Genomic DNA, 15,400 nt, shown 5'->3' on the forward strand with positions numbered 1-15,400 from the left:
GTACGTCAAGTCTTAAAAGCACTATGGAAAATTCTAAATCGGCGAGAATGAGCACATTCACTTCAGAAACATTTATAGAGCAGCAATGTGTTAGAGATTATAAATTCTAGGATTTACTACAAGGGGATGAAAACTGCATGAGAAATTTACAATTTACTTTTCCCTCACATTACACCTTGCTTCCCACAAAACTATATTCATAAACACTGACAACCCCCCCAAAAAAAAGTCACCAATGAAAAAACTCTGTAACAATGTAGAGGTAGTGTAAAGCACAACCTTGAACAAATAAGAAGCGTCAATCACTGCACTATGCATTATATATTTGTATTTAACTGATTTTAAATTAACTTAAAATAATTAAACAATTTTGGTATGTTCATTAAAATGTTTACCTACACCATGTTGGCCAGATCACAGCTTCATGATATGAAAGCGCCAGATTCAAACAGAAAATATAATTATTTCAACTCTCCCAGACACGGTACTTACACCTGCATGCTACTCACTCCCCCTTCGGAAGGCTGGGTTCAGATCTGTGAGACTACTGCTGCTCTAGTCCTGTCTGGTCCTAGAAGCTGCACAGAGAGTTCAGCAGGCCCAGCCAACAAGGACCTACCCCTTGTGGGCCAAGAAGCCCACGGCAAGCTCCTCGAACTCCAAACTTCCAGTGTCTCCTCTGCAAAAATGAGGATAGCAATACCACAATCAATGGTTCTCAGGAGGAATAAAGCAGAAAAAGCATGAAAGCAATCACTTCAGGTCTGGCACGTGTCATCTCCCAGATTTAATTCATCGGTAAAAAGGTAGTGACACCTACCAACAATACACAATACCCCACACGTAGCAGTAACATTACATCTCCTCCCCTATCAGTGGATAACATTCACATGTATGACTTTGGTCATTTTTCTTGTTCTGAAAAATGAGTTTACAGTAAATGCCAATGTATATCAATAAGATCTAGGCAGAATTCGTTTCATTCAATACAAAGCTTGCAAGGAAAGACCTTCATGTCCTGACAAATAAGTAAACTCTGTGATGATGCTACTTGTTCCCTTCTCGGAGGCTTTCAACTGCTAAAAAGTGGCAATAGTGCCACCCAGCCAAAAACATCTATTTCATACTTTCCTCTAAAAACCATTTCATTAGTATTTATGCAAATAAGACCATAATTAACGGCATTTGCTAAAAATCTCACCTATCCTGAAAGTTGAATTACATATGCCTATCCGAATTTTATTTCCATGATAGAGCCTAGCAAAAAAAAACAATACAACTGTTAAGACAGGAAGAGAGGGGGTTCTTCTGGTACTTTATAATCAGAAACACATTTATGTAGTTCTGAATGGTAAGATTTGGCACCATTCCTAGAAATTAATGCCACAAAGTGGTAGACAGCAATTTCACTTCTCCTACACTAGGTTGCCTTTTGGTAGTCATGAAATGGAAGAGAAAAAAAAAAAAAAACCTTGCACAAATATTAGCAGAGAGAAAAAGCCATCAACGGTTCAAATAATCCACTACGAAACATGGTTTTCAGAAGAGACATAAAAAAACAACTACTTAAGGCAGCTGGCTGAGGCACTGAAACACAGGTACACCCAAACAGGAGCTGGAACCGCTCTCATCCTCTTCCACCGAGGATCCTTCTAAGGACAGAGATGCGACTTCAGATTTGAATGCTTACTGCACTCACAAACTTCCTGGAATTTACTACTATTCACTCAAATAAGGTCATTTACTTTGCCCAAGTTTTCAGAATTTGCATTTTAAATAATTTCTATAGGCATCAGTAAAAATTCCCAAAGACCCCCACAGCAATATTTTGCTAATTATTTAAGGGATTTTAGTAAGGACATACAGTAATGAAATAAGTTCTTAAGCTCAAGCTTTAAGACAAAATAAACTACTACAGAAACTAAACTTTACTGGTTTACAAGCCAAAAAAAACCCCTCATTTCACAAATGATAGAACTTTTAATTATATTGAAATTTAAAACAAGATTTTAGCTGAAAACTGTCTAAACTGAAAATGTTTACTTTCAAAAGTTAAAGACTTACATATTAAGACTTTGACTCTCATCTTTCCTGTGTTACCCTTGAGACAAGTATTTTCTCAAAATTAAGACACTTAAAAATACAGGAAAAAAGGTTTCCATAAAATCTTTAGAGATAGAGAAGTAGCAACTCAAACCTAACATCCAAAAAAGAAGAGTCATGTTCAAAATGACTCTTTACTACACGATAGAACATACACAGTACACAGAAGACACTATAATTTTTCCTGCGGGAACTAATCAGCATTTTTTTAAGGGGATAGCTTCAACAATACAATTGTTATTTAGACAATTTCTCAAACTTCCCAGCGAGAAAAGTTATGTGACTTGCTGAAGAACCCAATTTTAAGAATTGGGATGTCAAGTTCTCTAATTTCCAACAATGGGCATGGAGTGCTAGAGAAACGATGTTAGTGAGAAATGTTCTAATGATCCTCACTGCGGCTCCTAACTTCTGGTTTCACCGGACACTTCCACCCCATCGCACTCATGGAGCTTCACTCCTAATCACGACTCACCTTCAGCGGACCGCCGGCCTGAAAAGAGGCTGAAGTCCTCTCTCCTGTAGGGCTCTGCCCCAGGACTCTTGGCCCCAAACCTTAAACACTAAGTTTTGGATTCAATGTCTTTATTTATCCAAGGACTTGCTTCTTGATGCATCATCACCTCTGAACAATGCGTAGGTCCTTTTATTCAGTGTATATACTCAAGTCTTAGGTTGATTGTGGGATCCTTTAAAAGACAGCAATGGGTTTTAAACCATCTTTCCCCAGTTTTCATTATTAAATCGGAGTATATGATAATCACCGGAAAGATATTACTTAAAGAATGTATAACATGGGATCTTGCTGCTTCGACAACATTTAGCACACAAACGTATTCAAGACACGAGGGGTAGGCTCATTCAGTGTTTCACCTCCAAGGACAGCCACAAAGAGAAAACAACGTACTCATAAAGACACCGGAACGCAAACTTTCTTCAGAAGTTTCATGTGTTTAAATATTGCAGGATGTTAAAAATTATCTCCAAAGCACAATGGCATGAAAAAATTACCTACATTGGATCTCAACAAAAATAAGGTGAATGCTAATTTGCAATGTATCTTTCCATCACTTCATCCACCTTTCAGGTTTTCAGAGATGAGACAACTGACCAGAGTTCACACATTTCCAAGAGAAGACTGCTTCCATTATGAGTTTTACAAATAAAATATTAAGAGTGAGGCTCTGGTATTTCATTTCAAATAGTAATGGCCTATTTTTCCAACCACGAAAATGTTGACATTCTATCTAAGAATCCCAGCGTTGGTCGTCTTAAGTATAGATCCCCAAATCCTTACACCCCCTTCAGCTTGAACGTATTTCAACCAGTTCCCACAATTACTACATTACTATCTTAGTCTCACTGCGAAAAACCCAGCTGCAGGCTAACTATGCAAGAATGAGACACTGTTGAAATGACTAAAAAACAATTTTTTTACCCTTACTGCATTAAGCTAAATCCTGCAATTAAATAAAACCAAGTAACACACACACACACACACACACACACACACACACACACACACACCTCCTCCTCCTCCTCCTGAGAAAAGAAAGGAAAGGAGAGAAAAAGAAACAAGTCCTTCTTCCACCTAAGCCAGAAGCAGAGCTGGGGGCTGGGTTGGGAAGAGGTAAACTTGGAGGCACAATGAATCAACGAGGTCTCCAGGGCTTTCGCCTCAAAAACCACAGGGCCACAGCAAGTTGAGCGCCAGCTGCGGGGAAGGAGCTGGCCCGGATCCGGGTTCGAGGCTCGCCCTTCCCTGCCGGAGGGCCAGTGAGTCCCCATATCGGGTCAGGGCTCTTCTCCCCCCTCCAGGTCCCCAAGGATTTCCCTCTTCCTCCTCCTTCCTCTCTCCCCGCTTTTGTCTTTGAGGCAATTGGCCAGCTCCCAAGGAGGCCGGCTGGCCTCCACAAGCCCCCGGCCTCCCTGTGCGCTCCGGCCTCGAGCCCCTCTGTCTCTCCTAGACCCCCGAATCCACCAACCTCCCCATCTTTCACGAACACCCCCTGGCCTTCTCATGTCCCCCAAACCTCCCCGTTTACCCGAGCCCCCGGCCTCCCCTCGTCCCCTGGCCTGCCGGAGCACGCCGACCTCCCCACAAGTCCGTCCTCCACCCACAGCCTTTCTCCCAGAACCCGCCCCCTCGTCCCCCTTCCCTGGCCTCTCGTGTCCCCACGCCGGCCTCCCCACATCCCCGTCTCCCGGAAACCCCCAGTCCTTCCCACATCTCCCGACCTGCCCGCGCCCCGATCCTCCCCAGAGTGCCGTCCTCCCCGGGCCCCTCCCTCGTCCTCCCCACTTCTCCGGCCTCCCCACATCCTCGGCCTCCCAAGCGGCGCGCGGGAGGCGTCCGTCTCCGCCGCATCCGCCCCGCGGACCGGCTGGTTAGCCCCGTTCGGCCCTCCGCCCACGGGCCGCGGCCCTGCCAACCCCCAGCACCAGGAGCCGGCCCACCCGCCCGCTTCCCGGCCCCCGCCCCCTCCCCACACTCACATGGACCACGCGGGGCGCCGGGAGGCGAGGGCAGACCACTGCGAGGCGGCGCCGCGAACCGACGGGCGGCGCTCCCTCCAACGCCTCACGCCGCGGGCGCACAGCGGTCGCGGCGGCGGCGGCGGCGGCGGCGGCGGCGGCGGCGGCGGCGGCGGCGGCGGCGGCGGCGGCGGGGGGGGGGCTCGCGCCCTCTGGATATGCTGCGTAGGCGACGGCCGCGCATGCGCGGCGACCGACTGAGGAGCGCTTCACCGCCACGGCGCGCGCCCGGCCGCGTCCCCGCGCCGAGCTTCCGCCCCCCCACCCCCCCACCCCCCCGGAGGACCGGGCAAGCGCCTGGCGGCCCGCGCATACCCTGCACGCCACGGGGCTCCGCTCCCGAGACCGCGCCGGACAGTCGCGCGGGGCATTCAGGACGGCAATGGACTGAGCGCGCCTGTGGTGGCTGGGTCTGGGGAAGCTTCGGCGGAGGCCGGGAGTCCCGGAGGTCCCACTGGCGGCACTCTGGGCCGGCGGGGCTGGACCGACCTCGGGGAAGCCCTCCCACCCGCTGCCCTGCCCCGCACAGCCCGGACGCGGCCCCTTTGCAGGGCCTCCCTAGCCCGCCGCCCTGCAGCCCAGCCCCAGGGCCGGAACCCGCAGGGTCGCGCCCCGCAGTGGGCCGGGGCCTGGCCCGAGTCCTCGCGCGTGTCTTCGCCAGGCTTCCTGCCCACCCCGAGGAGTTAGGTGTCCCGGGCCCTTCTGCACACAGGAGAGTGAGGCTCAGGGATGTGTTCCGTGGCATCACAGCTAATGCTGGGCTGTACTTAGATTGGATCCTGGAAGACGGCCTGAAAGAGGCTGTGGGAGGCGGCTGGAGGTAGACAGATGTGGGGCCTGCGTGCTGGTCCCTGGGCTGCAGAAAGAAGAGGAGGACCCCGGGGATCTGGGAGTCACCAGGCCTAGGGCAGCTGAGCAGACCCAGGACACCAAGTGGAAGGGGCAAAAATGCACTCGTCCAGGGGCTTCTTCAGGCATCCTTAGGAGCCTGGCGTTTGTTCTTTAGGCCGCAGGCAGCCTGGGGAGGGTTTCAAGCAGGAAGTAATATCTGATTTGTGTTCTTAAAAAAAAAAGAAAAAGAAAACCTTGCGATAGGAAATGAAACCAGAGGCAGGGCTACTTTCATCTTTATGGCGTCACTTTGATCCTCACCACAAGCCAGGAGGGTCCTGGGATGGATCCATGCATTGGTCTCCCTACTCAGAGGGGAGTCTGCTTCTCCCTCTCCCTCTGCCCCTCCCCCTGCTCTCTCTCTCTCTCAAATGAATAAATAAAATCTTTAAAAGAACAAAGGTAATGAATATCCCAAACTCATCATTTCCTGATGGCTTTACTACATACTGCCATCATCTATGCTCTCGTCTGTTGTATCTTTACAGCAGAAATCCACGGAAATGACATGACGAGCCGCTGACGTCTCTACCTGACTGTGTTCAGTGAGGGCAGGCTGGGAGCTTGAAATCAGCCACGGTGGGAATATGCACCCCATGGAGACTGGCACACGCCACAAATCAGCACACACACCCCCCCGCGGGAGCCTGTTATATTTACCAGCATTGCACGGTCTATGTGCTGCATGGTGAGATGACATACAGTCTGGAAACAATGAGACAGGGACATTTAAAACAAAGCTTCATTTTAGTCCAACGAAATGAAATGCGTTCTGAGCACCTGCAAATTCCGTGCCCACCTCTCACTTCCTCCGCCGTTGACTCTCCGTGATGACAGCTGTGATTTGTGAGCACCTGGTAGATGCCAGGCGTATGAAGTTGTATTCTCTTATTATCACTTTCCGGTTCAGTGTGAATATTGTCCCATTTCATGAATGAGAAAAAGGAGGCACAGAAGGGTTAAGACACTGCCCAGGATCAAACCTTTTGCTCCCTGCCTCAGGGCCTCTTGTCTGGCTCCGTGTGTACCGTCCCCCTTTCTTGCCCGAAGCAACCCAGAATCCGCGACTATGTCATTGGACATGTCGTCACTTTAAGTTCCAATTGATCTTCATATCTACTTGTTCTGCGTTTTCTGAAATGTCATTTATTCTTTGGCTTGAGCGATTTTCCTTTCCATCTTCTCCACTCTCTGCGATTGCATTTAATGGCAACGTTGATAAAGCCCTTTTCTTTAGGGTGATCTTGCCAAAGCGAGGGGTACTTTATAACCTTCAGCAGATAATTAATGCGTGTGACAACCCACAGACATTGCACACACTTCAGCAGGAGGATTGGGAGGAGTTCACAAGCACCTGAGCTGGAAATAAATTACAGGGGAAAGGCCTGCACCCCCTCCCCCGGGAACCCACACTCCGAGGCTGGAACCTCCTCCTTCCCGCAGCATCCTTGTTAACAGTGTCGGCAGCCAGCGTGGTCACCGTAAGGGGGAAACCGAGGCAAGGAAGTGCCTCACTCAGGGCATCAGCAAATCAGCACCAGAGGTGTGTGGGACACAGGAGTTCTGGGCAGAACCCAGCCAAGAACGGGGATTACCTCATGCTAAATCCACTGTTTGTTGAACGACTGAATGAAGGTTTCCCTATGTACTCCTTTCTCCCCGTGAATATGTACAGTGTGTTACCTTTGACCCTCTGGCTGTGGTTAAAGTGAAGAGAAAAAAGAAAAAAGAAAAGAAAAGAAAAGAGAAAAGAAAAGAAAAGAAAAGAAAAGAAAGAGAGGTTTTTCTTTGTGATGAGAACTCTCAGAACTTGCTCTTTTCACACCTCTCAAATACACCATAGAACAGTAATGAACTGTAGTCCTGGGGTGTACTGTAAATCCCTATTCCTTATTGATCTGAAACTGGAATTTGTCCTTTTCACCATTCACTCAATTCCCGCACCCCCTCCGCCCTCTGCTTCTGGTTACTTCAATCTGATCTCTTTTTCTGAGTTAGTCTTCCTCCTTTTCTCTTCTTTGTCTCAGATTCCACAGAGAAGGGAAAAATAGCTCTCTCTCTCTCTAGACAGGACCGATCTCTCTCTCTCTCTCTATGCTTCTCTACAGAAAGTCTTTGCCCTGTCTCCCTTATTTCACTTGGCAGCATGCTTTCAAAGTCCGGTACTGTTAGCACACTTAGCGGGATGTCCTTTTCTTCTGGCTGATTCCTATGCTATTCTCTAGGTACCACTTCTTTCCCTACTCAGCACTAAAGGGCACTGATGTTTTCCGTGTCCTGGCTATTGAAAATAATGCTTCTTGAACATGGAGGTGCAGGTGTTGCTTGGACATATTCCTTCATTTTCTATGGGTATGTTCCCAGAGGTGGAACTGCTGGATCATCCGGTAGTTCTCTTTTTAATTTTTGGAGGGACGTCCACAGTGTTCTGCATAGTGACAGTACCAATGTGCATTCCCACCAATGGTGCCCAAGGATTCCCTTTGCTCCACCTCCTCACCAGCATTTGTTATCTCTCGACTTTTGGAGGGTCGCTATTCCCGCCGATGTGATGTGATGCCTCATGATGCTCTTGGTTGCATTTTTCTGTGGGTTAGTCATGTTGAGGAGCGTTCACTGTGTCTGGGGCCCAGAGACAAGTCTAGTCTGCATTAGACCTTCAGTTCCTCGTTTAGACACACAGGGGTGGGTGCAGCAGCACTCTTCTGGCTGCGGTGCGGGTGCTGGAATCGTAAAGAGGACACCATGGGAGTGGACAGAAAAGGAGGAAAGGGAGGGTTCTGAGGTCCTTTACTCTGCCCAGGGAGCCTGGAGATCCTGCTCCTTTGCTCTGTGACTCTGCAAAGGCACTGCGTTGAGGACCCCCAAGAAAAGGCATGGCTTTTTTTGCTGGTGTGCCTGCGTGGAGCTGTGCCACCAGAGCTGGAGAACTGGATGCAGGGCGCTTCCTTGTCCATGGTACCTGGTGAGTTCTGCTGGAGGAACTGGAGCAGGAAGAGTCAGGCAGAGGCCATTGTGGTTGTCGCCCCTACCCAGAAACAGCTTGAAAGTTTTAGTAGCATTCTGCAGTCTAGGTGCTTAAGAGGGGAGGTGGGCTCCAAGATCTTCTCAATTATTCATTGAGTAACTACACACTGAGCACTGCCCTATGCCAGGTATCTTGCTGGGCCCGTGCGCGGAGCTGAAATTACCTAGGGCTCCTTTGCTTTAGGAGCTCCCAGTCTACACATGGACCAAAGCTCCAAAGAGAACGCACGTGAAAGAAAAGAGCAAGCGCTCTGTACTAGGAATGAAGTGTGCTACGGAGGAAGGCTGGGGAGTCACTGCATGGAAAGATATGAAAGGCCTCACTGAAGCTGAGGTTGCTGAGAACAGATTGACCAAAGGGAGCTAGACCTGCACACGTCAGGGAGCAGCGTTTCAGGAAGAAGTGACTTGTGCTGCAGACACTCAATAACAGAAGCCAGTTTGGCCAGAGGAGTGAAAAAGGCAGCCAGGGTGGCTGCAGGGACACTAGGAGGAGAGCAGAGGGGAGGGAGGAAGGCAGGGACAGATGCTGAGGCCTGGGAGACTGTTACTTATCTAGAGTTGCCCCGGGACTGCATTGCCCTGATACCCTGCATGTGCAGGTGCATCGCTTTAATTTCTAACAGTATTTGTGGGTGAAGAATGCGGGCCCAAATTAGCATGGTTCCCCAGGCTCAAGGTGTGTCAGTGGCTGCGGCTGTGACCAGGGCCATACTGGAAGAGGATTTTGTCATGAGTTGGCTCACGTGACTCGGGATGCCATCTGGACTCAGAACCTGAGTTCCTGTGTGTCTTTTGGCCTTGGCACTGCCTCCGTTCTCTATCCTCTGAGCCTCTGTAGATGGCAGCTCAAAACATCGGTGCTTGGTTCTGCTTCAGAGAGAGAAGAAGGGAAAGGGAAGGAGTGAGTAGTGGAACATGATGGAAAGTAACTAGGGAGTGAGAAACTCTTTGCATGACATGTAGAGAAGCTCTAGGCATGGTACTTCATCACGTTGAATATGTCCTGTGGGTCAAAAGCCAGTCACTGACCACTTAGCAGTTACAGTCTGATGCCTATACCACAGGTCAGGATCCCTGGGAGCCATGGTGAAAGCCGCTCCCCTCATAGACCCAAACGAGGTAACGGGGTCTCGTTCTTCATATAACGGGAAACAATTGCATGGTTTTACTACAGAGGATGACAATGCCTGCATCTTCTTGCTTTTCCAGGCCATCATGGTGCCCACCTTAAAATGAGGCCAAGAGGGAAAGTGACAGTTGCAGTATTACAGGGCTGGAACCCAGGCCTCTTCTGAGCGGCCCTCCATGCCAAGTCCCACCCCTTCTTGTAATTCTTCCATCTTGAAAATTGTGCCTCAGATACACAGGGGACCACCCCACACATGTAATAAATACTCTTATCCACAGACACCAGAGGATGTCCCAAGGAAGTAAATTCTAGCCTGATCCCCGCACTGCAGGCTGGGAAAGTGGGGACTACGTGAGAGACGCAATGACATAGGACACACAAGTGCGCAAAGAAACACAGAACGTAAGGTCTGAATTCAGCTCTGCCTCCTGAAGCTTCAGACCCTAGTTCCATTTCCCGAGAGCGGTGGCTATGGCCTTTTTGGCTCATTGTGTCCAGTTAAGGAGATGACATGGGGGAGAAAGCTAAGGAGTCAACTGCCAAGAAGGGGCTCTGGATAGGTCTGACTGAACACATGGTCCCAGGGATTAGAATCTTGAAAGAGTGACCTCACTTCCTCTGTGATAGGCCCCAACTGAACTTAGAACTCTGGTAACCGGGCACCCAGATTCAAAAGACAACCTGCTCTCCAGCTCACTTGGGTGGAGACGTTCGAGAGAGCAAGATGTTCTCTTGCTGCCTTCCTCCCTTCAGGGTCTCTGGGCCCAGGGAAGCCCAGAGAGAGAGACTTGCAAATAATTGTAGACGTCGGCTCAGCCCGCTTTTCCGAGCCCTCTGGACATGTGGCAGGAGACACCAACAGGTAACACGAGGCAGCTCAGGGCAGCCCACTGGAGAGCAGGCAACAACTGTGATGTCACCTCAGCAGGCCCACACCTCTTGCCCCTCATTATGTGTGTCCCTGTGTGTGTGTTGGGGTGGGGGGCTGGTTGTCTATGTGTAGAGAAGGGGACAGAGGATGTGGGACACACCCTTCCTGGGCAGAAGGAAGCTGCCAGGTGTTGGAAGCCTGGCCCATCTTTCATGTTCACACCCCAGGTCATAGCAGGCAGGATGAGAAGCTGAGCACTGGGGACCAAGCTCAACTACCTCGATGTTAATCACGAGCTCTAGAGTTTCATCCGGCTACCTCCTTGCTCGATGTCTTTTCAGCTGCCCCTCTTTGCCTCAACTGGAGAACAGGATTTCTAATGCGGGTGGCCCCTTGTGGCAATGTCCCGGGAGGACACTAATGTCTCTTGACCCCATGTCTATGGGGCACTGCATTTTCAGAGCTGCACCCAGGAGGTCATCGAAGAGCTGGTCTGGGACTTCAACTACAACGCCCTAGACAAGTGGCAGGTGCACCAGGCCACCCAGGATCAGTGCCGCTCTGAGGTGAGAATGGGAAGAGGGTTCCACACGCCCAGGGCCCCCACACAAATGTGGGGACAAACCTGGGGCCCTCCCATGGTTTCCACATGAGTGCCCCGCAGGCCCAACCACAAAGTCATCCCAGTATCCACACCTCCACCACCAGCTGTGGGAGAAGGTAGGAAGACACTCTTCACATAGGTGGGAATGGTAGAGAATAGTGTTCGTGTTTTTTGCAGTTTGGGGCGTGGGTTATTCTGTTTCATTCTGTTTTGTGTGACTTTTCCCGCAGCCATGAGTGTCTTTGCATTTTGCTACTGTTTTGAGTATTTTCTTGACTCACCCCAGCCATCCTGTGTAGAACCCAGCTCCACTGTCCTTGGAGAACGTGTCCAAGGCCTTATGAATCCTCACCCCACACAGGGTGATTGAACATAAAAGGAACGGTGGGATGAAGCCATTCTATATGTTCCTCTGTAACGTATCACCTCTCAGAGCACATCGACTCATTGTATGTCCCCCGGGTCACAAGCTGTGTCCTCATATGTCTTTTTGGACCTCCGTATGGGAGGTTGTCTGCCGCCGTGAATCAGCCTTTCAAGCACGGATTGGGTGCAAGGCCTCTGATGCCTCCTGGCCCAGGTAGTGGACTCTGTCTTTTCAGAGTTCAATCCAGGCCATCTTTGAGGAGCTGCTTGCTCCAAAGGCTCAGCTTCTCCATCTCCCTTGACAAGCAGCAGGTGCCTCGGCCCACAACAACATCCAATGCTGGTCTGGGGTGAGAACAGGTCCAGATTGATGTCCAATCTCAGGACCCACAGATGATCACGGCAAGGCCAGAACCCACACTAGAAACAACCGGCTCCCCTGGGGCCTGCCGAGGAAGGTGGATTTCCCCTGAACCTTTCTCCCCACCTGAGGAACAGACCAGGCCGCAGCAGCCTAGGGAAATGCCATGCATTCCATGCTCTGGACAGTTCTCAGGCCCAACGTCTATGATCTCGAGCAGCGTTGGAGATGCTAAGCCTCTGCTTTCTCCTGTCTGCAGTAGGGATGTTGACTGATGACTCAAAGGCGTACAGTTCTTAATAAAGCCTATTCAGAGAGAGAAAGGCTGTGGTGGCTCAGCTAACAAGATGTGTTGAAGTGACCAATGCTTTCTCATTTCACCCCTAAAGGCAATTGTACTTTCAAGCCTAGAGCCTTTTTCTGGGTGGGCCCTCAAGTCCCTTTTCTTGCACAAGTTCCCGAAGGGATGGGACTCTCTGGTCTGAGCACCAGACCCTGATCATCCTGGTGGTTCGTGGTGTTGAAGCTGACTCCATTGCCCCCCACACCCCCCTTCTCTACCTGGTGGGAAAAGGAATCATCCCTGTCCCTGGATGAGGCCCAGACGATGCTGAGGCTCCGAGAAGGCACAATGGAGCATTTCGTACAGTCCCTGGTGCCATCCTTCCCAGATGGGAGCATCTCAACCACCTCAACGATCTTCTGCATGTACGAGATGTTCACTTCAGCCACACAGGTCCTGGGCCAGCAGTTCAATCGGTGAGTGCCCACCCCATGCACAGCACAGGGTGAGCCTCCCATCTACTGGGTGTACATCTCGGGAATGGCCCTACCCCTCTCTGACCTTCCCTTTCCTCTTCTGAAAAGTGGGGTGGTTAAGAGGATGAACCTCATACAGTTACTGTAGGAAATCATGGCAGGAAACATGGCACGGGCTACTCTGGTGCTTGGCTCTGTAGAAAGGGCTCCTGGACGTGCTGGGCATCTTCTTGCTTAATAGTTCTCTCTCTCCGGTCAAGAAGCTCTCAAGTGCAACCCTCACAGGCCGGTGGCCCTTCTGGGTTGACGAAAGGAAATGCAAAGCAGGCAGTTTCTCTATGTGTAAAGGACTTCTGAGATTCCATCTAGATGGTTCTGGTAGTTGTCCTTTGTGTGAGCAGCTCAGGGGCACACTGGGAGCAGGCAGACCAGCCCACAGGCCACTCAGGATTTGGAAAGTGCGGACTGGGAAGTAGTCGTTCAAGAATGTATATTAAGCACCTAGGAATGTGAATGGAGAGAGGAGATACAGTGTCTGGGTCTCAGGTCTAGTCAGAGGGTCAGATAGGCACTCTGCACACCCTAAGCACGCATGTCCAATCGTTGTTAGATGTGACATCTTCGTAGCCTCCTCTAGCTTTGAAAGGATCCACCGAGAGCTGGATCATAGGACAGATGAAATGATCAAGTAAAACTGGGACAGGGGTTTGGGTCCAGAAGCAGGGCTGGTTGCCTCCAAAGAGCAGGATGGGGGACTACAGGGGTGGTGGCTGGGGAGGGATTTGCCGAACCAGGGATCTCACCGATCTCTTGATTTCCAGTGGGTGGGCTTCATCTGGGGGGCTTCATGTGAAGAAGCAAATGAGTCAAAGAAGGCTGTGGAGGGGGTCCCGGGCCCTCTAGGCAGCAGAGCACAGTCTGGGCTCAGTGGGTGCCTGAAACACCCATCCCTTTGACGGTCCCAACTTGCTCTGCCTGCCCCTCCCTGCTGACCACCCCAACCGGGGCCAAGAACCGAGGGTGTGCTGAGCCGACCACTCACAAATCTGCCTCCAACCTGAGCCTTGATACTGGTGTGCATGGAGCATAGAGTAGACCAGGCCCATGGCCAGGTAGAGGAGAAGAGAAGTGGAAAAACCAGACTCATTCAGGTTTTCTGGAGGACCAGGCCTTCCACTACGAGGGCAGCTAGAGAGGGGTTGGGAGGGGGCTGGGGCCATCCTCTGGGACCCATACAGAAAGAACGGTGCTGTGGGAGTAGCATGTGCAATGCAAGGCCAGGCCTCTGACTCTGTTCCACATATGACTCTCCCCAGCACCCTGTCTCCCTTCTTGGGTACCTGGCCTGAACAGAATTTGCAGGCTATCTATCAGTCCCTGGGCCGTGACCGTGTCGAGATCAAGGTGGCCTATGTGCATGGGGCCATGGTTCTGAAGTGGCATGCCTGGGACCTGACAAACCATGTCCCCCTTCTCCTGATGCAGCGGGAACTTCTGGCGCTCACTGAGGCAGAGGTGGAGGGTAAGGGGGATGGCAAGCTGGGAAGGCTAACTGGGATGCGGTTCATGGGCTGGGTATTCCTTTCAAGGCCATGGGGTCTGTCCTGGTTTTGCAAAGGCATATGGAAAGTCAGTGATGTGGATGAACCTTTCTCTGTCTCCTGCCCCAGTGCCAGCTCCAGGGCTCCTTCCAGCGGCAGAGCCAGGAACAGGGCCTCCTATAGAGCTAGAGGCGACCCCGGCTCTGTGTCAACTGTCACCTGCGGTGTCAGAGCCAGCCTCCCCTCCGTCAGCTGTTCCAGAACTGCAACCCGTGCTCCCATCTTCTGCATGTGTGCCGGGTGCTGAGCAGCAGTCAGCTGGACCACCCTTTTTGCTGGAAAGTTTCACTCAGGCAACAGCCACAGAGCCCACCGTGGCCCCAGAGGCTTCCTGCCACCGCTGTGTCACCCCAAAGAACCAGCTGGGTGAGGAGAAGCCCGACCTCCTGGACTTCCCTCCCAGGCTGGTGGCAGAGCAGCTCACGTATATGGATGCGGTGAGCAGCTGGGCTCTCAGGGTGGGCCAGGGGCAGGCCTTCCTTCTGCTCTCACCTGCCCCACACCTGCCTTTCCCTGATGTGGACTCCTATGGTCTGGGACCAAATCTCAGCTCCACCACTTCCCAACCCTGTCAACCCATCAAGGCGCTTAGCCCCAAGCTTTCACTGTCCAGCTGCGGACTGTAGCGAGAGACCCTGATAAGCACTGATACAGAGGTACTAGGGAGAAGAAATGAGCCAGAATGGAGAGACCAATGGGCAGGCCCTGGTCCCGTGGGTGGAGGAGGGCAGCTCCCTGTGTTCAGTCAAGTCCATGGGTCACCCACTCATGTGCCTTGGAGGATGAGTACCCTCAGCATTGATTAGGCGTCTGATGTGTCCATGAGGACAGGGCAGACGGAAGAACGTGTGGTTGCAGCTCCCGTGTGAGAATGTGCATCTGAAAGGGGGGAAGGACCAGGGGGATGACCAGTTGGAGGGGAGGGGAAGAAGCCCCCTTGGGTTGGACCACCTTGCAGTGCCACCTGGAGCTGGGAGTTCCTGAGCATGATCAGGGTGCCAATGCCCTCCTTCCTTCCCTTGCTCTGTTTGCTCCTGGGTCATTGTGTACTGGGTTCCCTCAGGGAAAAACAATGGAATGAAATCCATGGTCTCCAACCAGGCTCAGGCCAGATTCTCAGCTCCCTGAGGTCCAGCTCTGACCTGTGACT

At 51.2% G+C, this 15,400-nt stretch overlaps 1 protein-coding gene across 4 annotated transcripts in view; it reads right to left on the reverse strand.

Moving 5' to 3' along the window:
- LOC123803122 (focal adhesion kinase 1-like) overlaps window positions 1–15,400 on the reverse strand; it is a 285,650-nt gene that overhangs the window by 97,009 nt on the left and 173,241 nt on the right. The window contains exon 1 of one of the 4 annotated variants that reach the window (XM_087853809.1): window positions 4,600–4,756. The exons of 1 other annotated variant lie outside the window; for it this stretch is intronic. The gene's annotated coding sequence lies outside the window, so the exon portion shown is untranslated. Of the gene's footprint in view, window positions 1–2,578; window positions 4,030–4,599; window positions 4,757–15,400 lie in introns of those variants that run through there. 2 more of the 4 variants (XM_087853814.1, XM_087853810.1) reach the window with 2 other exon arrangements.

The sequence above is a fragment of the Ursus americanus genome, chromosome 22 (genome assembly GCF_024610735.1).
Source record: "Ursus americanus isolate L20-20 chromosome 22, mUrsAme1.1.p, whole genome shotgun sequence".
NCBI classification, from domain to species: Eukaryota; Metazoa; Chordata; class Mammalia; order Carnivora; family Ursidae; genus Ursus; species Ursus americanus.